This window comes from Lontra canadensis, unplaced genomic scaffold, assembly GCF_010015895.1.
Source record: "Lontra canadensis isolate GAN:19392208 unplaced genomic scaffold, GSC_riverotter_1.0 scaffold19, whole genome shotgun sequence".
In the NCBI taxonomy this organism is placed as follows: domain Eukaryota; kingdom Metazoa; phylum Chordata; class Mammalia; order Carnivora; family Mustelidae; genus Lontra; species Lontra canadensis.
The window spans coordinates 9,578,296-9,599,836 of record NW_022631013.1 but is presented as its reverse complement, the minus strand read 5'-3'; positions in this window follow the sequence as shown (position 1 = coordinate 9,599,836).

Here is a 21,541-nt window from a genome sequence, read left to right as displayed (position 1 = left end):
GGTCACTGAAAGGGGGCAGGAGGCAGAGAAGAGAGGTTGGAGCCATGGGTGCCTTTGCTGGGGTCTGCACCAAGCACCTCTGCAGTGGCAGAAAAGACACTTTCCTTCCTGAGGCCTGTTTACCCACATGCACCACGTGGAGATGGCAGTTCTGACTCTGTCTCCCTCCTGGGGCTGCTGTGAAGAGGACAGTGGGGACAGCAGATGGGAAGACATCTTGCAGAGGATGAAGCAAGGTGTAAATATAAATGAAAATGGTTCTTTTCATTTCCTTTTTTCTTTTCCCACCGTGAAAGGGCACAATTGATATGGCGGGCCCCCGGGGAAGGGGTGCGGTGGGGGCAGGGCATGGAGCCTGCTTGAGAGTCTCTCTCTCCCTCTCCCTCTGAGGCCCCCCCCCAACCCCTCACACTTTGTCTTTCTAAAATAAAAAAAAAAGAAGATGCCCTCATGTTTTGGATGAATTACGTGCCATTTGCATTTTAGTGGGTTAAATACAGACAAGATTCTTTTCAAGAAAAATCAGTATATAAAAGCCCCTAGGGGCACCTGTGTGGCTCAGTCAGTTAAGTGTCTGCCTTCAGCTCAGATCATGATCCTGGAGTCCTGGGATCAAGTCCCACATTGGGCTTCTTGCTCAGTGGGAGTCTGCTTCTCTCTCTTCTCTGGCTCTCTCTCTCAAATAAATAAATAAATAAATAAAATTTTAAAAAATAAAATTAAGATTAAAAAAATAAAACAATAAAACTGCCCCATACTTATATATTTACTTATACACTTATACTTTATACACTTTATACTTTATACATATACACTTCACTTATACACATACTTGTACATACAGTATATACATACTTATACACTTAGATATGAATGAGATATTTGGTTATCTGCTTTCAAAGAATTTCTGATTTATAAACAGAATAATAAAGTTTTATTTATATATGCATTTCTTGAATTAATTTAGATTAGTGATTTTTTAGTTCCATCTACAGATTCAGTTTTCCTGGGGAGAATTTAAAAGTACAGATGTGAAGCCTCTTTCCAAAATACATAAATCCAAGTTTCAAAAATTTTTAAAAATTGCTTTAATTTTGAAAGATTTCAAGGCTATAGGTAAGTTGTAAGGAAGTTAAATGAGTCAATGGGAAGGATTCTTATTCATGATTAGCCCCTTTGGGGGCTCTAGGCAGCCAGACAGTAACCCCTACAGGCTGATAGGGGCCCCAGATGTGCAGCCAAGCCTATGACTCAGCTTCAAGATCCTCCTGCCCCTCCTCAGGAAACTTGTAGGCCCAAGGCACCCCTGAGGCAGGTGGCAGCTATCCTTCCATTGCTTAGCCAGGCAGAACAAATATTTAATGATGATTTCCTGCCCTGAAGCAAAAACATCTCATAAAGTGTGGGGAGGTAACTTTCAAGGTCATCTAGGTCCTGTCTATCATCTTCCTCTTAGACCTTCTGGCAGCAGCCCCACCACGAAGTCATTCAACCTTTAGGGACGAGGAGCTCACGACCTACCAGTTTCATTGTTGAATGGCTTTGAACTGAGTCCTTCCTCATACAAGAGGTCTGCTTCCCCGAGACTCCTTGCCGGGGTTGGAGTGGGGTGGGGGTTGGTTCCCAGCTCTGTCTCTAGCCTCCTCCACTTGCATGAACCCCAGGTGAGCACCTCTGGGCTAAGCAGGTCCAGCCCTTTGCTGGCCCCCACCCTTCCGCCTGAGGAAGCTCTTGGACCTCTACATTTTTCATCTGGCTCCCAGGTCTGTCTGCCTGTGATCCAGGTTAGAGTGAGAAGGGGACAGGGGGAAACAAAGGAGTTTGTCACCTCCCTTGTTTTTGGACCTTACACCTTTATCAATGTGGCAGGTATGTCTGCTGATGGTTCTAGCTGCTTCAAGGGACCAAGAAGCTTGAATTCTGGATCCTTTGAAGTTCAGAGGAAAATCTAGTGCAGCCTGTGGGGTACGGAGCCTACTTACTATGCTCCTTATCCAAAGTCTCTTTCCCAAACAAGCACCTCCTAGATTCATTTATAGTGACAAAGTTCAAATCTGTCCTTCATCGAAATATGAGCCTGACTCCTATATCCAGTTGTTATTGGGAAGCAACCCTATGAATGTCAATATAGCCAAATAAACCTCATTCATTAATCCAGAATCCACTCATTCACTCAACAGGAGTTTAATAAGCAGTTAAGCTCCATGTGTTTGGCTATAGCTGGGAATAAGTCAGCACAATAGCTGCCTCAAGCAGCTTGTCCTTACGTGGGAGACTGGTACCCGCTGGCGGGGGCAGAGCTGTATCATCGCCACTGGAATAAGTCCCACAAATGAGACACACTCAGTGCTTTGGGAAGATCCGAGAGTGACCTATCCATCTGGGAAGTCAGAGAAGGCCAAGGGGGGGGGAGTGCTCGGGGCAGGCAGTAGCAGAGTGGAACAGTGTTACAGACAGAGGAAACAATGTGTGAGGGCCCTGAGGCAGGAAGAAGCTTGGCGCATCTAGGAAACAGTGCGGTCAGTGAGTGGAGAGAAGCATGCAGTGAGTCTGGAATGGTCAGGGAGATCAGATCACTGCTCCCCACCCCACATCCCACCTTCCAGCAGTGGAATCCAAAGGCTGACTCTGTGATCCTGTTTGCCTTCCCACTGAGTATATAGGTTCTGCATCCTAAATCACGTAAGCAAGAAGGAGTGAGATCTAGGGGAAGGGTCTGCCAAGAGGAGGAACTACCGGGCCAAGGCCCTGGGACAGAAGCAAGCTTGATATGCTCAGGAAGTAAATACCAAGGAGATAATTGTGGTTAGAATAGAATGAACATGGAAGTGAGTGACAGGAGGAGATGGCCAGCTCATACTCCCGGCCCAGCCCAGACCAACTCGTTGGGGTTAACTTGAGTGCATCCCTTCCTCCCTTCGGCCTTGTGCATGTTCTCCCATCTGGGAAATGGGCCCACTGACATTCCATCATCAGCATGATTTCCAGGGCAGCTTTGAGGACCCCAGAGAGGAGAGTGTGAGGCGAGATGTGTGCAGACACTGTGATGCCAAGGAAGCAGCTTGAGTGTGGATTCCTGGAAGCAGAACAGAGGCCAAGAGCTAAAAGCCCTAAGCACCTATGCAAGTTCTGGGATCAGTACAATAAAGACAGAGATGCCTTAAAACGGGGCTCTGGCAGGGGAGCTAGTAGTTCCTCCCTGTCTTGCCCCAGGTCAGAGTGAGAGCTGGGATATGTGTGCTGGCTGGGCCCACACTACCCAGCCTCGTCCAGCAGCCTTCATGCTTCCTGCCAAGTCTCTGACCAACGCCCAAGGAATACAGCCGCCCCTTGGTGACGACAATGCAGGATCCATTAGCTCTGAGTCACCAGGACTGCCAATGGGTGGAGGAAACAATGGCTTTGTTTGGTTCAAGGTCGGATGAACTGACCTCAAGCAGGTCTTGGGCCTGCCAGATGGCATGCTCAACACGGCCACCTTGCCCCTGGACTGTGTTTCCTGGCCCCTCAGGCCACGTCCTGCTCCACCTTTTTCCAATCTCAAGTGCCTCCCCCCAACACATCTACCTGTGATGAGCAGCCCAGGATGAGTATGGGCACCCACTCCTGGGAGGCCTGGTCTAAACCAAGCCAGCTCCATAGCCTGTCCTGTCCTGGGTTCCTGAGCCACCCGACTCCATGTCCCAGGTCTGGCCACTTCCCATTCTGCCTGGTCCAAACTGAAGGCCCCCACAAAATGGCAGTGAAAGGAAAGGGTACCCCTCTATTCCTTTCTTTTTTTAAAATACTAACTTTATTTTTTTAAGGTTTTATTTATTTATTTGACACAGAGAGAGAGAGACAGTGAGATAGGGAACACAAGCAGAGGGAGTGAGAGAGGGAGAAAGAAGCAGGCTTCCGGCTGAGCAGGGAGCCCGATGCGGGGCTCTATCCCAGGACCCTGGGATCATGACCTGAGCCTCCTGGGATCATGATCTGAGCTTAAGGCAGACGCTTAACGACTGAGCCACCCAGGCAACTCCCTCCCCTGACTCCTTTAACAGGAGATTTCATCTACTTGTTCGGGATCTGATTCCAAGGAGGACTCAGTGATGGCAACAGACTGATGTCATTCCTCTTTGGGGGCACCAGCCCTACCATTCAACCTTATTAAGCACCTATTTTTGGGCATGAGTCATTGTACTAGGTCCTGGGACCACAGAGATGATGGATAAATGGATCCCTAGGGTCAAGAAGCTTGCAGTTCACAAGTAGTAGAGGTAGAATGGACACATGGACACTGAGAATTTATAAACTTATAAAGATGTTTATAAAATGCTGTGGTCAGGGCAGTGATGGAAATGGTGGTAAATATATCCCATGGACCCCTCACTCAGTATGTCCAAAAGTCAATTTGCCATGTCCTCCCCACCCAGAGATAACCCATGTCCCCATGTCTCCATCTGGGTGGATAGCACCGCTATCATCCAGGTGCCCTGGGCAGACCTGGGAATTCCCCTGAACTCACCCTTACTACTACTACTACTACTACTACTGCTACTACTACTACTACTTCTTCTTCTTCTCTTCCTCCTCCCTCCTCCTCCTCCTCCTTTTTTTTTTTTTTTTAAATTTGATTTATTTGAAAGAGAGAGAGTACAAGCAGGGGGAGGGGCAGAGGGAGAGGGAGAAGCAGCCTCTCCACTGAGCGGGTAGCCCAATGTAAGGCTCCATCCCAGGACCCTGGGATCATGACCCAAGCTGAAGGCAGATGCCCAACCCACTGAGCCACCCAGTTGCCCTCACCCTTACTTCTTCATTGTTACTGATTTCACCTCTTCCCCCTCTCTCATATATGTCACCTCCTCTGCATTTCCTCTAACTCATCCTCCATACTTCTTCCAGAGAAATCTTTCTGAGATGCAAAAATGACCACATAATGCACTGCTTAATACTATTCAATTATGTTCAGTTCATTCAATTAATATTATTCAATCTCTATTGACTCAAGGATGAAAACCAAATTCATTGGCATGGCATACACGTTCTTCCATGACCAGACCTTTGCTGGCCTCTCTACATCTCTGGACACTTAACCCTGACTCCATCGCACAGAACCACCCAGAAGGCTCTTACTCCTCCAGGCCTTTGTTCATGTGGCGCCTCTACCTGGATGCCCTCCTACGACCTCCCCCGGGGTCTCTTCCTGGGAGCTCGGCCCTCCCTGGTTTGGGCTCCTCATCTGTACAGATATCTATCCCAGCAGCAAGTATAATGTCCCAAGGTCCTTCCTTGCTTATGTGACTATGTCCTATATTTCCTTACAGATAGGAATGGGAGGACGTCTGGTTCACCCCATGTCCCCAGTGCTCTGTGCAGGGCCTGGCACCTGTGTGTTGACTATAGGAATACATCCAAGACTGGAGGCAACCTCAGGACAGCAAGGAGCCCAGTTCCAGATTCTGTCAGCTGCGCTCGCGGACTTCTGAGAGCTCCGAGGACCAGGCTGGGCTGCATTTGATCCAGTCCATATGGGGACAGAGGTGGCACTCTATTCCAAGGACCACATTTTTCTAGTTCTTGGCCCACCTCTCAGGACCCCCAAGAACTAAGCTTCTCTTCTAAGACCTAGATGTAGTGCTTCAGTCCAAAAGCTGTCCCAAGCCCATCTGTAGGACTCAAAAGTAGTGATCCAGTACCTGCTTTCTCTTTCGGTGTGTGGGATCCTGGCTTGATTATCATCAACCAGGAAGAATATTTAGGTCAGTCCTTACTCTAGAAGTGGCCTGGGGTCACAAGAGACCTGGTGTTCTCTGGTTATGTGCCATCCAAGGAGTTCCATTCACACAAGCATAGCTCAGAACTCCAGTTTTCTGAGCTTACATACAAAAGACAAAGGCTCATGAGACCCCCTTTTTCCCATTTCAGAGCTCTGATGGTCTTTAGAAAAGAGACTATTTTGCTAAGTGAAATAAGCCAGTCAGAGAAAGGCAAATACCATATGATTTCACTCATATGTAGAATTTGAGAAACAAAACAGATAACCATAGAGGAAGGGAAAGAAAAATAAAATAAGAGGAAAATAGAGAGAGAGACAAATCATAAGAGACTCTCAACTACAGGCATCAAACTGAGGGTTGCTGGAGGGATGGTGGGGGGTGGTAACTGGATGATGGGCATTAAGGAGGGTACTTGATGGAATGAGCACTGGGCATTATATGCAACTGAGGAATCACTAAATTCTACCCCTGAAACTAATAATACACTCTATGTCAACTAAATTGAATTTAAATTTTTTCAAAAGATTTTATTTATTTATTTGAGAGAGAGAGAGAGAGCACAAGTGGGGGTTTGGCAGGAAGAGGGAGAGGGAGAGGGAGAAGCAAACTCCATGCTGAGCAGGGAGCCCTACATGAGGCTTGATACCAGGACCCTGGGATCATGACCTGAACTGAAGGCAGACACTTAACTAACTGAGCCAACCAGGCGCCCCACTAAATTGAATTTAAATTTTAAAAAAATATTTTTTTTCCCCAAAGACAATAGGGGGCACCTGAGTTGCACAGTTGTTTAAATGTCCAACTCCTGGTCTCGGCTTAGGTAATAATCTTGGGTCCTGGGATTGAGCCCTGCGTCAGGCTCTGCAACTCAGCGTGGAGGCTGCTTGAGATTCTCTCTCTCCTTCTCCCTCTCCCCACCCACTACTTGTGCTCTCTCTCTCTCTCAAATGAAAAAATAAATCTTTAAAAAAAAAAGACTGTAGGTTCTTATGGCCAAGTGCAGTATCACATCCCTCCAAACCACTGTTAATTCTGATAGGATCCACGACTTGCAAGCAACAGAAACAGATTCTTGCCAACTTAAGCAGAAAATAGGAATTTTCCAGAAGAGGATGTAGTTTTTTTTTTTAAGATTTTATTTATTTATTTGACACAGAAAGAGAGATCACAAGTAGGCAGAGAGGCAGGCCAAGGTGGGAGGGGGAAGCAGGTTCCCTGCTAAACAGAGAGCCCGATGTAGGGCTTGATCCCAGGATCAAGAGATCCCAGGATCTCATGACCCAAGCCAAAGGCAGAGGCTTAACCTACTGAGCCACCCAGGTACCCCCAGAAGAGGATGTAGTTAACTTATGTTGGACTCACTCAGGACCGTGATATACTAAATTTCAAGTAGTTTTCCAGAAGGCAATACTGGGAAGCACCGGCAGAGGAGTCAGGATCAATAAGGTGGGGAAAGAAGAGAACCAATAGTATGCATCACTGAGATTATCACTGTGGGAAACCAGGCCTCAGTCCTACCAGGGATGGATGGGACACTGTGTGAAATCCCTCTCAGTCATCCCCACTGAGGGGCGAGGGAGCTGGGGTGTATAGCCACCCATCAGTCACTGACTGAGAACGCTAGAGCAAGGTCCTTAACTCCCTGGCACTAAGGGGCTGCCTCTCTCATCCAGAGAAAGCCAGCAGCCAACGGATTGCAAGGGTTGTGGATGGAAATGGGGGTAGGCACAGGAATGGTGAACGCCAAGGAGACGTGGGGGGGGGGCACTGTATAATTCCATGTACACGAGGTTCTACAATAGGCAAACCTTATTTATAGTGACAGAAACAGATCAGTGGTTGCTTTTAGGGTAAGGTTTAAGAAAGGGCAGAGGGAACTTTCTGGAGGGATGGAAATGTTCTCTATCTGTTTAGAGTGATAATGACACTGATGTACACAATTGCCAAAATTAAGGAGTTAAACATTTAATGTCTGTGCATTTCATAGCAAATAAATTACGTCTTTTTAAAAACGTAATTGAAACAGACCCGTAAGTACAGAGAACAAAAATTATGGTTGCCAGAGGAAAGAGGGGTGAGGGGATGGACAATATGGGTGAAGTAGAGTGGGAGATACAGGCTTTCGGTCATGGAATGAGTAAGTCGTATGGACAAAAGATGTACCATAGAGGATCACCTTGATGGTTCAGTAGGTAGAGCATGTGATTCTTGGGGTTATGAGTGTGAGCCTCACTTTGGGTATAGAGTTTACTTAAAAAAAAAAAAACTTTTGGGACGCCTGGGTGGCTCAGTTGGTTAAGCGGCTGCCTTCGGCTCAGGTCATGATCCCAAAGTCCTGGGATCGAGTCCCACATCGGGCTGCTTGCTCAGCAGGGAGCCTGCTTCTCGCTCTGCCTCTGCCTGCCACTCTGTCTGCCTGTGCTCACTCTCATGCTCTCTCTCTCTCTCTGACAAAAAAATAAATAAAATCTTTAAAAAAAAAAAAAAACTTTTAAAAAAGGTATGGCATAGGGAATGTAGTTAATAATTTGATAGGGTTGTATGGTGACAGATGGTAGCTACACTTGTGAGCGTAGTATGATGTACAGAGTTGCTCAATCACTATGTTACACACCTGAATATAATGTAAGACTGTGTCAACTATACTTCAATAAAACTTTTTTTAAAAGACTCTATTTATTGACAGAGAGAGCGAGAGAGCACAAACAGGAGGAGTGGGAAGCAGTCTCCCGGCTGAGCAGGGAGCTCAATGCGGGGCTCGATCCTGGGCTTGATCCCAGGACCCTGGGATCATGACCTGAGCCAAAGGCAGACACTTAACCGACTGAGCCAACTGGGCACCCCTATACATCAATAAAAATTTAAAAAAATAAAGCTATGTTGTGATATCACCACACACTGGCCAAGATGGCTAAAACAAAAAAGACAGGCAATATCAAGTATTGCCAAAGATTTGGAGCAAGCGGAATCCTTAAAAAAAACAAAAACAAAAACCCCAACCAAAAAACCAATCTGAATTATGCCTCAATTTTGAATTGCTCCCACCAGGTGGCAGTGGTGCCCTATTCCTAAGAGTTCAACTGTAAAGCTTGTGTAATGAGTAAGATCTGAGAATCATTTTATTTGTGAGTGTTCTTGAAAGCATGAGACATTGTTTTGTGGGCATGTATTTTTAATTTCAATCAAGAGTATCCTGCTGGAGGTCTCTTTCTCTTCCTTACTCTCAGTTCCCACCCCCCCCATTCAGCACTGTGTTTTATTTTATTTTTTAAAGATTTTATTTATTTATCTGACAGAGAGAGAGAGAGAGCCAAAGAGCACAAGCAGAGTGAATGGCACAGGGGGAGGGAGTAGCAGGCTCTCCAATGAGCAGGGAGCCTGATGTGAGGTTCAATCCCAGGACACTGGGATCATGACCTGAGCTGAAGGCAGATGCTTACTGACTGAACCACCCAGGTGCCCCAGGACTGTGTTTTAAAGATCTGTCTACACTGTGTGTATATCTGGTTTATCGGTCCTTACTGTGATTGAATATTCCAGTGATGGATGCCTCACTGCATCCAGCCCTCCAACCACCACAAACAATTTTGTGTTAAAGTATCCTCTTATATGTCTCTTCACGCACTTGTGCAAGAATTTTTCTAATTGCATGGCCAGGAGTGGGATTCTCCTCATCTCAACTCATAATATTTATTCATTTGTATCTCTTTATCTCCTTCTACTTAGTAAATTCCCCTGAATTTTTTGTGTTGAAACAGGGTAATCTAAGTAACAGCCTAAACTTTTAAAGGGAAACATTTGCTGTGAGTTGTTTTATTTCTATAGTTCCTTGCAAAACATAACCTCTTGTGATGTGATTTCACCTTACAAAATAGTGTTGTTGCCTCAGATTTGGACGATCATATTGATGATCATGGATTTTCTTCTACCAAATAAACTTTCCCCAATTCTTTGCTGTATAACAGCTAAATTTAAGCAACATCCTAAATTTTAAAGAAAAGGTGATATTTCAGAAACGGTTTCTGAAATATTTAAAGCACGGTTTCTCATTGGGGGCACTGTGACATTTTGGCCTTCTGATTCTTTGTTATAAGGAGCTGTCCTGTGCATTAGAGGATGTTTAGCACATCCCTGGTCACTACTCACAAGATGCCAAAGAGCACTTCTCCCCAGTTGTGACAACCAAAAAACATCTCCAGACATTGTCAGATTCCAATGATGAGGACAAAGTTGCATTTAGTTGAGAACTACTATTTTAAGGTAAATGAACTCTGGGATTCACTTGGGGGACTTTTTCTACAAGCTCCCTTTCTTTTTTTCCAGTTTATTTCAATCCTAATACCAGCTACAGACTTGCTGTATGTGATCCCTTTTAAAACCTCCCCCCTTGGGGCGCCTGGGTGGCTCAGTGGGTTAAAGCCTCTGCCTTTGGCTCAGGTCATGATCCCAGGGTCCTGGGATCAAGCCCCGCATGGAGCCTCGCATTGGGCTGAGCAGGGAGCCTGCTTCCTCCTCTCTCTCTCTCTCTGCCTGCCTCTCTGCCTGCTCGTGATCTCTGTCTGTCAAATAAATAAATAAAATCTTTAAAAAACAAAAACAAAACAAACAAACAAACAAAAAAACCTCCCCCCTTGCTTCCTGGCTACAGTAAAGCTTTTCCTGGAGATTCTTACTGGAGCTCTTAGCCTTTTAGGGGACTGACCTCCAAGCAGTTTGCCAGGTTCTCTTTTCTCTAGGTTTCCTCACCTCCCTCTTAGCCACTCTGGTGCATCAGAGAAGGAAGAGGGAGTTCCCTCCCTGGGAATCCAGAAGAGGAGGGACAGTCCCACAGTGGCTGATAAGACCTTACAAGTTTGATGACTCAGTCTGCAAGGGGCACAGACACAGGAGTCTCTCTTTTTGGCTCTCATATCCTCTCTTCCCACGAGGCGCTATTCTCTCTAGCTGCCCCATGTAACTTGATTTTATCTACAATCCTTTATCTACAATCTAACACCCAGAGTGATGACTGTCCCCTATATTCCTCAGCACCTTAGACCTATAAGATGCTTCTGAGGAAACTTTTCTGTGGTCAAATAAATAATGGTAATGTTGCCTACTGGATGTCTCTCTTGGACACCGGCAATAAGCATCAGTTTATTAAAGGCTTTGAGAAGCTCTTCAAATGTCTATTTTTTTCTAAAGATTTTATTTTTAGGGGTGCCTGAGTGGCTCAGTCAGTTGAGCTTCTGACTCTTGATTTTGGCTCAGGTCATGACCTCAGGATCGTGAGATCAAGCCCCACATGGGGCTTGTGCCCAGCATGGAGTCTGCTTGAAATTGCCTCTCTCTCTTTCTTTCTGCCCCGCCTCCTGCTCATTTGCTCTAAATAAATAAATAAATGACATATTTAAAAAGAATATTTTATTTTTAACTAATCCCTACACCGAATGCGGGGCTCTAACTCACAACCCTGAGATTAAGAATTGCATGCTTTACTGAGCCAGCCAGACACCCCCAGATGTCTATTTTTAGTTCAGTACTTCCCAGATGGACTATAGAACCTTCCCACCACACCTACCACATCTTTTAACCACCATCCCCCACCCCCAGCCACCGCATAACTGGTATCCCAAGGAGCACAGTTTGGGAAATGTTGTCCCAGCTATTAATGACCTCCATTTTTTATAAGATGCCTTCAAAAGCCATTAATGTGTTCCTTCATTTATTCAAGAAACAGTTGTGTACCCACCATAGTAGGTATTAGGGTTACAAAGATTACTTGTCTCAATGACCCCCAGTCTGGCAGGAGGACAGAGAAGTCAGGTCAGACTGTCGGTTAGAAGATATGTCAAGGACTGAGCCAGACGTTGGGGGAAACAACGGAACCCAGTGATGAATTCTGACACTGGAGTTCTAATAATCTTCACAGCCTCAAGCAATACCTTGCTGAGTCTAAAACACAAGACCAGATCCCTTACATCCTTGCAGTATCGGGAGCTTGTTAGAAAGAATCTTGGGCTCCAAACTTGGAGCTACCAAGCCAGACCTTGTGCTTTAACAAGATCTCCAGGTACTTGACTTGTACACCTTACTGTTTGAGTTGTGCTGCCTTAAAATGAGCACACTTTTGGATAAGAATGTCAACAGAACCAAGATGTATTTCTGAGTGGTACCCTGGCCAAAGGCTGACCTAGTGATTTCCAGGCCCAGCCAGACAGACTGACTAGGAAGGGAAGACTGGTATGGGCAACGAGTATCTTCTCTTCTCTCCTTGCCATCACCTAGCAATGACTGATTCACCAGGTGAAGTTGCAGGATATCATCAGGGAGCAAGAACAGATAATGAGGCCACACCTGTAGTCCTTCCTCCCTCGATGTCTGCCACAACTGGGTAGATGTAATGGCGAGGACCAGGAAGAAGGGAATGAGCAGGGGTCGGACGGGGAAGGGATATTTGTTGTTCTGTTCCCAGAGATACCAGCTCTGCTCTGGACCAGACAAAGGGCCAGCCACACAGCCCAGCATTCGGGGTCCTGTATGGAGAACTTTTAACTTCTTCCTCTTGATCCCCAATACTGGTAGAAGAAGAAGTACAATGAGGATTGATGGCAGCCTGACCCATCAGGAAGCAAAGGTGTTCAGGGCGAGGGCACCCAGCAGCTGAGCCAGTCCAGCTTTAGATTCTCTTCTCCTCTTAACAGGTCACGTCCTTGTCTGACCTGGTCCTGAGTGCTGCTAGCATGACCTCTACTGGCTACAGGGAGAATGCAGGCAGGCTGGGCCTTGGCTAGAGGCCTTGTTGAGGACCTGGGGGAACACTCTTCCCATAGACTTGGCATTTGATGATGGAGGGTGACTAGCCTAGGTGGTTGGGCAACTATAGGGAGGGAAACTGAAAACCACAGCATCAACGACCACAACAAAGGGTGGTAGAACAGGCCATCCCCAAAACACACCACTTTGGGGTTTGATTATGTTGACTCATAGGCATTTGAAAAGCAGCAGATGTAGAGAGAGTCTTTCTCTAAATTCTTATCTGCCTAAACATGGATCTTCCAAAAGGAACTCATTTATCATAGATACCCTCCCCTGAGGTATCATCCACCAGGGAAAATTGTCTCATAACAGGAGAGGGGAGTAGAAGTCAATACTACACCCAGAAGACAGATTTTGCCTCAAACTATTATACCTCCCATCTATTCAGACAGCCCATCTTTCCTAAAAATCAGTTTCTCTCCTCTCACAGGCCTATATTCCTCCTTCCCTTTTCCTATTAAGATTGTATTTAATCTTGAATTCTAAACCACCTCAGGGATCTACTGGGTATCTCCGTATCTGGGTATCTCCCATGTACACATGAGGTATATATGTTAATAAACTCGGCTTTTCCCCTTGTTATTCTGTTGTTTCTTACGGGGGTCTCAGCTTAAGAACTGAGTAAGGGTAGAGAGAACATTATTTTTTTCTCCTCTATAACAGCAAAACAAAACAAAATATCGATATACCTGCACAGCCCTTCAGCATACTTCCTGCCCTACTCCAGAAAGCCTCATGTTTGATTCATCCCACAGCAGGGGGCACTGTCTGGACTCTTCAGAGGGTTAGCACAGAGCAGCCAATGCTTGGATCCACTAGGATGAAGACTTCCTGCTATTCTACCTAGATACTCAAGGATACGCAGGAATCTGGTAGACAGAGATGGGATTTCTAGAAGAAGGAAAGGCCCACTCGAGGGCCCAAAGCCAGGACCACATTCACCTGGGTGGGAAAAGGGACATTAACTTACACGTCTCTATCCAGTCCTGAGTAAGCTGGCTTACCATGTTTTCCGAGCTCCACGGACACGATTCGTAGCCTGTGCATGTCCTTGGGGGTAGAGTCCCATGTTTGTTCCTTAAGGATAGGGCTAGTTCTGGTTCAACTTATTTCCTGGCAGTCCACTAGAGGTGGCCCAACCTAACCCTGACCCGAAGACTAAGAACTTCTCATATCTCCACAGCAAGTGCTCAGGACAATTGGATCCATTGTAGCAACCCCATTCCTACAGGTAGGCCTCATCAGAATGGTCCCTGCCTTACCGCCTCCTACTCTTTTCTGAAGAAAGAGTTAACTCAAGAGAGTTGTTTGCTGAGGTTCCTGACACTAATCAGGCCAAGGCGTATCTGGAAGCAAATTCCTTGGCTGGGACTTGCCAGGGTCAGTCTGATTTGTTTCTAATAGTGTGAGTAGAGCATGATGTATGCGTTCTCTTAAAAAAATCCAAATAAAATTCTGGCTACAAAAGTATTTCATGCTCATTGCAGAAAAATTATAAAATAAAGAGAAATGTAAAGGAAAAAATAAATACTAGCCCTAATTCCACTACCTAAAGGCAACCTCTTTACATTTTGGTCAACTCTTTACAAGTTTTTTATTTTTATGTATATATATTTTATGTTTATATGTACATATTTAACACAGTTGAGAACAAAATGACTCTAAGTTTCATGCCTGACTTTTTCATTTGGCAATACATTATAGGCTCTTACTTATCAAAATTTGCTGTAATCAGCATTAATATTCCATCCTAACCATCTATCATTTAGTTAACCATGTCCCTGTAGTGGTTTCATATCACACTTCAATTGGGAATGTGCAGAAAAGTTGTGAGTTCTATGTTCTTTACCTGATGTAGCCTCCTGTACAACTTCCCGCCCACTTAGCAGGGAAAATTAACCATGAGTCTAACTAAAGAATATTGTATGAAATAACCTTTTTTTTTTCTTTTTTGAGAGAGAAATGAAGGGATGAGGGGCAGAGGGAGAGAGAGAGAGAACCTTAAGCAGTCTCACAACCCTGAGCCGAAATCAAGAGTTGGATGCTTAGCCTACTGAGCTACCCAGGTGCCCCTAAGAACCAATTTAAATAGCCTGCCTTTAAGGCTTTTATCTTAAAACACGATCCTATTTTGCAGGGCAGAAACCTCAGTCTTCCTCTTTGCAAGCCTTCTGTAATAAATTCTAACTCCTGGTCTCCCCTCCTTCTCATGGGTGCTGAATCCCCCAAGGCTCAGCAGAAAACAGATGGTTTACTCGATGTGTCACTGAAGGATTTAATGGAGGGACTATTTACAAAGATTCCAGCAAGGCTCAGGTAACAGATAAGAAATGACGAAGCACTCAGGACTAGAGGTGTAGGAGGGCATGACCACCCCTAGTCCTGAAGGAGAAACAGTGAAAGCTTTACCCACGGGAGACTGTCCAACAGGAATTTTGGTGGAGGAGCGCAGCTATTGGCTCCCCATGTTCTGGCTGAAAGAGAGCCAGGGGAGTGATCACTCTGACATCTCTCCACCTTCCCTCAGATCTCTTCCCAGTGCCTTCCATTAGCTGAACTGAACTGGAAGGCAGAGGAATAAATATTCCACAAGGTCAGCCTCCCAGCACACAGAGCAGGTAGGAAGCGATGGACAGTGGATTCAAAAGGATAGATGGAGGGGTGCCGGGGTGGCTCAGCAGGTTAAGGCCTCTGCCTTCGGCTTGCGTCATAGGATTGAGCCCTGCATTGGGTTCTCTGCTCAGTAGGGAGCCTGCTTCCCCTCCTCTCTCTCTCTGCCTGCCTCTCTGCCTGCTTCTCTGCCTATGTGTGATCTCTGTCTGGCAAATAAATAAATAAAATCTTTTTAAAAAAACATTATTTATTTATTTATTTGACAGAGAGAGATTACATGTAGGCAGAGAGACAGGCAGAGAGAGAGGAGGAAGCAGGCTCCCCACCAAGCAGAGAGCCTGATGCGGGACTCAATCCCAGGACCCTGAGATCATGACCTGAGCTGAAGGCAGAGGCTTAACCCACTGAGCCACCCAGGAGCCCCTAAATAAAATCTAAAAAAAAAAAAAAAAAAAAAAGAAAGAAAGGACAGATGGAGATAACCACCCAGTGATTTGTGCAGAAGAGGGAAAAGATGAAAGAAACATGCACATTAGTAATTTTCAAAATGTATCTATTACGGACTTTTAAGTCTCATTTTCACTTTTATAAATAATGTTTCAAAAGGGGATATCTCTCGAAATGTTCTAATGAAATTAATATATCATGAGAGGAGGTGTAATGTCCTTCAGAGTCAGATTGTCTTAGTTAAATCTCTTTGAATGGAGACAGAGTGTCCAGGGCAGGGCTTCCCACCCCCACTCCCAGAGCTGTGATCTAGACCTTGTCAGAGGGGGTGTGACTGTGGTTCATTGGACAGTAGAGACATCACAATGGTGCTGCACTGGCAGAATGTGCTTGGGATGTATTCACTGGTATCATTGCTCTACAAAAGGGAGTAGAGGAGAGTGCCAGGGAAATCTGAGGGCCTTTGGACGTTGCTGGCCACCATGCACTGCAGGAGTTGATGCTGAAGACACCATCTGACCTGCAGGAACTTGATGCTAGAGAAGTCACTTGCATTGCAGGAGCTGGATACTGGACAAGCCGTCCACGCTGTAGGAGTCAGGGCTTGCTGAGCAGAGCACACCTGAATCAGGAACCAAAATTCCTCTTACAATGTCTCTCCAGTGCCCTCTACTGACAAAGCTTTACATTTGAAAAAAAAAAAAATTGAGATCCTCTACTATATTTTTGTAGAGTAGATGATGAAGGCTAAATTTGTGGAGCCAGAGGCAATGGATTAATAACTAGCACAATCCCAAGTCTGTATGCCCAGAGAAGGGATGATGATTGTAGAGCCGGTGCCATGCTGGATCGGTCAGTTACTTGTGCTGAGAATGGAGCTGCATTCATTAAAAAGAGAAGCAGCAGGGCGCCTGGGTGGCTCAGTGGGTTAAAGCCTCTGCCTTCGGCTCAGGTTATGGTCCCAGGGTCTTGGGATTGAGCCCCACATCGGGCTCTCTGCTTAGCAGGGAGCCTGCTTCCACCTCTCTCTCTCTGCCTGCCTCTCTGCCTGCTTGTGATCTCTGTCTGTCAAAATAAATAAATAAAAAAAAAAATCTTTAAAAAAAAAAAAAAAAAAGAGAAGCAGCAAGGTGGAAAGGCAGGTGCAAGAAAGCAGACCGCTCACCGAGCAGCCCCTGCTCTCCCAGGAAGAGAAACTCACCATGACTTGAAAAATAGTCCTCAAGAATTCCCATTTCCTTTTATTCAGACATGTGCCAAGAAATCCTCTGATTTTTCTTACAATCTACCCCAATATCAGCTAAGGGACAGATCTTGGGCAGTGGATACATGTATTTTGCTGTTTGGAAAGGGATGTCATCCACTGTGATCTAATAGATTGGCCTTTGATGGTTATATAAGCCTTGGGTGGTATTAGTGAAAATCTGTTACCAAGACTCTGCTCTTAGCTGGTGCACTAAGAAAAGTCAGGTTCTGATCCCGAGAAGCTGAAAACCAGGTTTTGGACTCGGGGGACCCAATCAGGTGCTCTCCTAAAGGACCTGTAGCCCGCACCCCAGACAATTATTGCTGCCAGCACATCCCCCAAGGAAGAACTCTGCAGAACACATAATTGGGCATGTATAAATAGTATTCTATAAATGTCTGACCAACAACCATTCTGTAGTTGCTGGACTTACAGGTATTTTTCAGTCTTTCACTATTACATATAACATAAAGATGAATATCTTTGTGATCAGTGTTCTTTTTGCTGTTCTTTTGTTTGTTTCTGTATTTCAAATGATTCCTTTAGGATTGATGATCAGAATTGGAAATAAATTGGTGTCAAATCACAGCTTCCTTTGGGGTGTGTGTGTGTGGAGGGGAAGCATGAACGTTTTATTAGGTTTGAAGACCTATTGCCCAATGATTTCAGAAATGTACCAATAAGAGTTCCACTTGAGACAATTTCAGGACCTCCTGATTCACACAGAGTATTGCATTCTAATGTGTGTGTGTGCGCGAATGCACATGCCCATATGCATATGAAATCTTGCTTTCTTTACGTTTTTTTAGTTAATACTGTTAGATATTCATGCTCACAAGAGATGGTCAATCCTCTTGCCTTCTCCTGAGAGTCATCTGTTCAGATCCTTCACAATTGAGACGAATTTTATTTCAATCTCTGGGGAGTTTCATGTCCCAGATTCTTCATTCTGTCCTCTTTTAGATGGAAGGGAGCTCTTCTCCCACCTCTAACTCTTTTGCAAATTCCTTTCTGAATTCAAGTGTCTTTGCTGTAGGAGAGCTGGGCTTGGGTGGCCATGAGCTTTGATGAGAATGGATGCAAGTATATGGAAGTCTGAACCCTGCAAAGCAGGTCGAGTTTCATCCCTGGGTAGAGAGTCCTCAGAGGGAAGGAACTGGTCTGTATATAGCTTTCTCTTCACTCTCCATTTTTAAATTCCACAGAGGGATCCTGGGTGTTTTTCTTCTCCTTAGTTGACTCAAATTGAGTCTTTAAATAAAACATACTTCTTGTAGGAGCCTAAGACACATATTTAGAGGAAATGTGTCATTGAAAGTGCTATTTTGAAGTCATGTGGTAAATTACCAGAGCAGGAATCTCCTCACCCCCTCTGAGTTCTGTGCCTTCTTTGGCTCTGGGGGTTAGAGAAAAACTTTCTTTTCTTCCCTCTCCCATTCCCTTTGCCTTCTAAAACTGACACAGAGAACATGGCTTGCCCTGAGAAACTTGCAGGTGGTGAGCAGATGGCAGGTATGAGGCAGTTGTGTGTTTTGAAGTAAGTGTGGGATGTGTGTGTGGGAATGCAAGAGGTGACAGTAAATCATTCACGTGGGGAGTGGGGCTCAGCAATGGTAATCAAGGGAGCTTTGGGGAAGACGGGCCATTGGTGGTCACCTTAAATGATAGACAAGGTTTGGAAATAGAGCAAAGGAGTCAACTAAGTTTCTGTTAGTCTTCACTCCTGTCTCACTGGTACCACCAGGAATCCTGGTTCTCCATGTTCCTGCCAGAGACAGTCATTCATCCATGCATACATACATATATACATAAATCTGACAGTTCATTCAGTCATTTATTCCTTTTCCAATGGTCTTTCCATCTTCACATCTATTTTACACTATCTGTGAAGGCTCTACTCTGCAGCACAAATATTAATAACACAAGATTCTCGCTTTCAGGGTGCACATAGTCTAGTGGTTAGCTGAACAACTTAAAAACAGATAACAAGGGGAGCCTGGGTGGCTCAGTGGGTTGGGCCTCTGCCTTTGGCTCAGGTCATGATCTCAGGGTCCTGGGATCGAGCCCCATGTTGTGCTCTCTGCTCGGCGGTGATCCTGCTTCCTTCTCTCTCTCTGCCTGCCTTTCTCTCTCTCTGCCTGCCTCTCTGCCTACTTGTGATCTCTTTCTCTCTCTCTGTCAAATAAATAAAATCTTTAAAAAAAACCCCACAGATAATAATACAATACAATATGTGTTTAAAGTATGCCTAGATAAATGTCTCTTTTACCTGAAAGGCCTTACCTGATCACCTAGTCCGAAATAGGTTCTAGTCATTATTCTTTTTCATAATATTCTTTTTATTTTCCTTTAGAGCATTTATCACAATGTGTTATTATATACTTAATAGTATGTTTATTTGCTTCATATCTATCTTCCCCCATTGACTGGAAGCTCCTGGGGGTAAGTTCTATGCCTGCTTTGCTTATTCCTGAATACTCAACACATGGACTATGTGCAGCATACTGCAGGCCTGTAGGAAACGTTCACCGAATGAATTAATAAATAAGCACTGATCTTACCCAGGAATGATCATTTCTTGCACTCAACCAGTGGTTCTCAAAGTGTGATCTTGGGACCAGCAGTATCATTTAACTAGAAATGAAAATTCCTAACCCCACCTGTTGGTTCACAAACTGGCCTTGTACACAGAAGGCAGAGAAAGAGACCAAAGAAAGAGGCAGGCCACTCCAGACTGGTAGGTGGCAGGTTTGGGAACTTACTTAAAAGACTTGGCTTTTGTGGCCACAAGAGAAGTGTTATCTCTGCACCCACCCACCTAATCTTCAACGTTTATATAGAAGCCTTAACTGGGTTCACCGTGTCTTCAGTCCAGGTGGTCTCAACAACACCTTCTTCTCTCAAAGCTACATCCTTGGAATGGCTCCCACTGGGGGATCAGTAGGCAGAATGTACATTCCAAGGACAGGCGAGGGAATGAGGAACCTCCCATTGCCCAGGTCCTGCTTGAGCGTCGACAAGCAGTCATGTCCTCTCAGTTACCTTCTCCCACCCCACCCACCAGAATTAGAATCAGAAACTTAGAAATCAACAATTCACATTTTAAAAGCCTCATGGGTGATCCTGATGCATGCTGAAGTTTGGGAACACTGTCCTAAATCAATAAATGGCAATTCTAGTCTACCTTTGACATCTATAGATTTCAGTGCAGAAACAAGAGTAATTGTGTCTGGGGTGCCTGGGTGGCTCAGTCGTTAATGGTCTGCCTTCAGCTCAGGTCATGATCTCAGGGTCCTGGGATGGAGCCCCGCATCGTGCTCCCTGTTTGGTGGGAAGCCTGCTTCTCCCTTCTCCCTCTCCCTCTCTCGCTGTGTCTCTCTCTGTCAAATAGAGAGGTAGAATCTTTAAAAAAAAAAAAAAGAGTAATTGTGTCTGGACTGGGGAATACTTCATGGAGAAAGTGATATTTTCAAGGAAGCCTTGAGCTAGATGAGTCAGAGAAAGGCAATTAAGGGCAGAGAACTCTCAGGCAGCGAACTGTATAACCAATGTATGAATTAGCCTGGCTTTTGAAGTAGTCTGCATGGCAGGGAATGGCATGAGAGGAGGATGGAGATGTAAGCCAGGGTCTTGAATGCCAGGTTTCAAGTGAGGAGGTAACATGTACTCCATTTCCCCTCCCTCCAGCTGTCCAGACAGGCCTGAGTCAGATTTCCCTGGACTCACCCCTTCCTGCCCTGCCCCGCCCTCCTTCCCCTCCTCCCTCTTCTCTCATCTCCTCCCTTCCCCTGGGAGTGAGACAGCTTGGCTCCCAGGCCAGCCCCACCCCGCTGTCCCCTTGCCAACCCACTGATGTCAGTTTGGTGGGGTGAGTCTGGCTGGAGCTTTGGAGCCAGGCCTAGCCACTTGCCTCACAGCTCCCGGCTTTGTGGGAAAGCCCAGGATGTGGATACACACTAGCTGCTCATTGAGGGCTTCCAGTGCTCAAGAGAAAGAATCTCTTCCTCTGGAGACATCATACTCTGGGGGAGGAACAGTGGTGTCAGACCAAGGGTTTCTCAGGACCCAGGCTTACGTCATTCCAGCTCCAGGGGACTGGCTCCAGGCCCTCTCCTTGCCGAGTGACTCACAGCAGGCCTCGTCTCCAGGATCCTCAATCCAACTACGCTTCGAGGTGATGAAGCTGGTAATAGCCTTAATGCCAACAGGTGCTATGTACCAAGAACCTAGCGTGTTGGCGCTATGAGTTACCTACACCTTGTAGCTCTCCACTTTATGCAACCGATAATATTTTTCAATGCTGTTTTTATTTTATTTTATTATTTTAAGATTTTATTTATTTATTTGAGAGAGAGAGAGAGAGCAAGAGAGAGCGCAAGCGAGAGTGTACAAGCAGAAGGAGGGGCAGAGGGAGAGGGAGAAGCAGGCTCCCAGCTGAGCAGGGAGCCTGATGCAGGACTAGATCCCAAGACCTCAGGACCAAAATCTGAACTTAAGGCAGACGCTTAACTGACTGAGCCACCTTAGCGCCCCTTCAATGCCATTTTTAGCATTCTTAGATAACAGAACCAATCTGCAACACGGTTTCATAATATGAAACAAACAAACAAACAAAAAGCCACAATTAACTTAAAGGAAGAAATAAAAGGTATTTTTAAAATATAAGAATATATAGTCC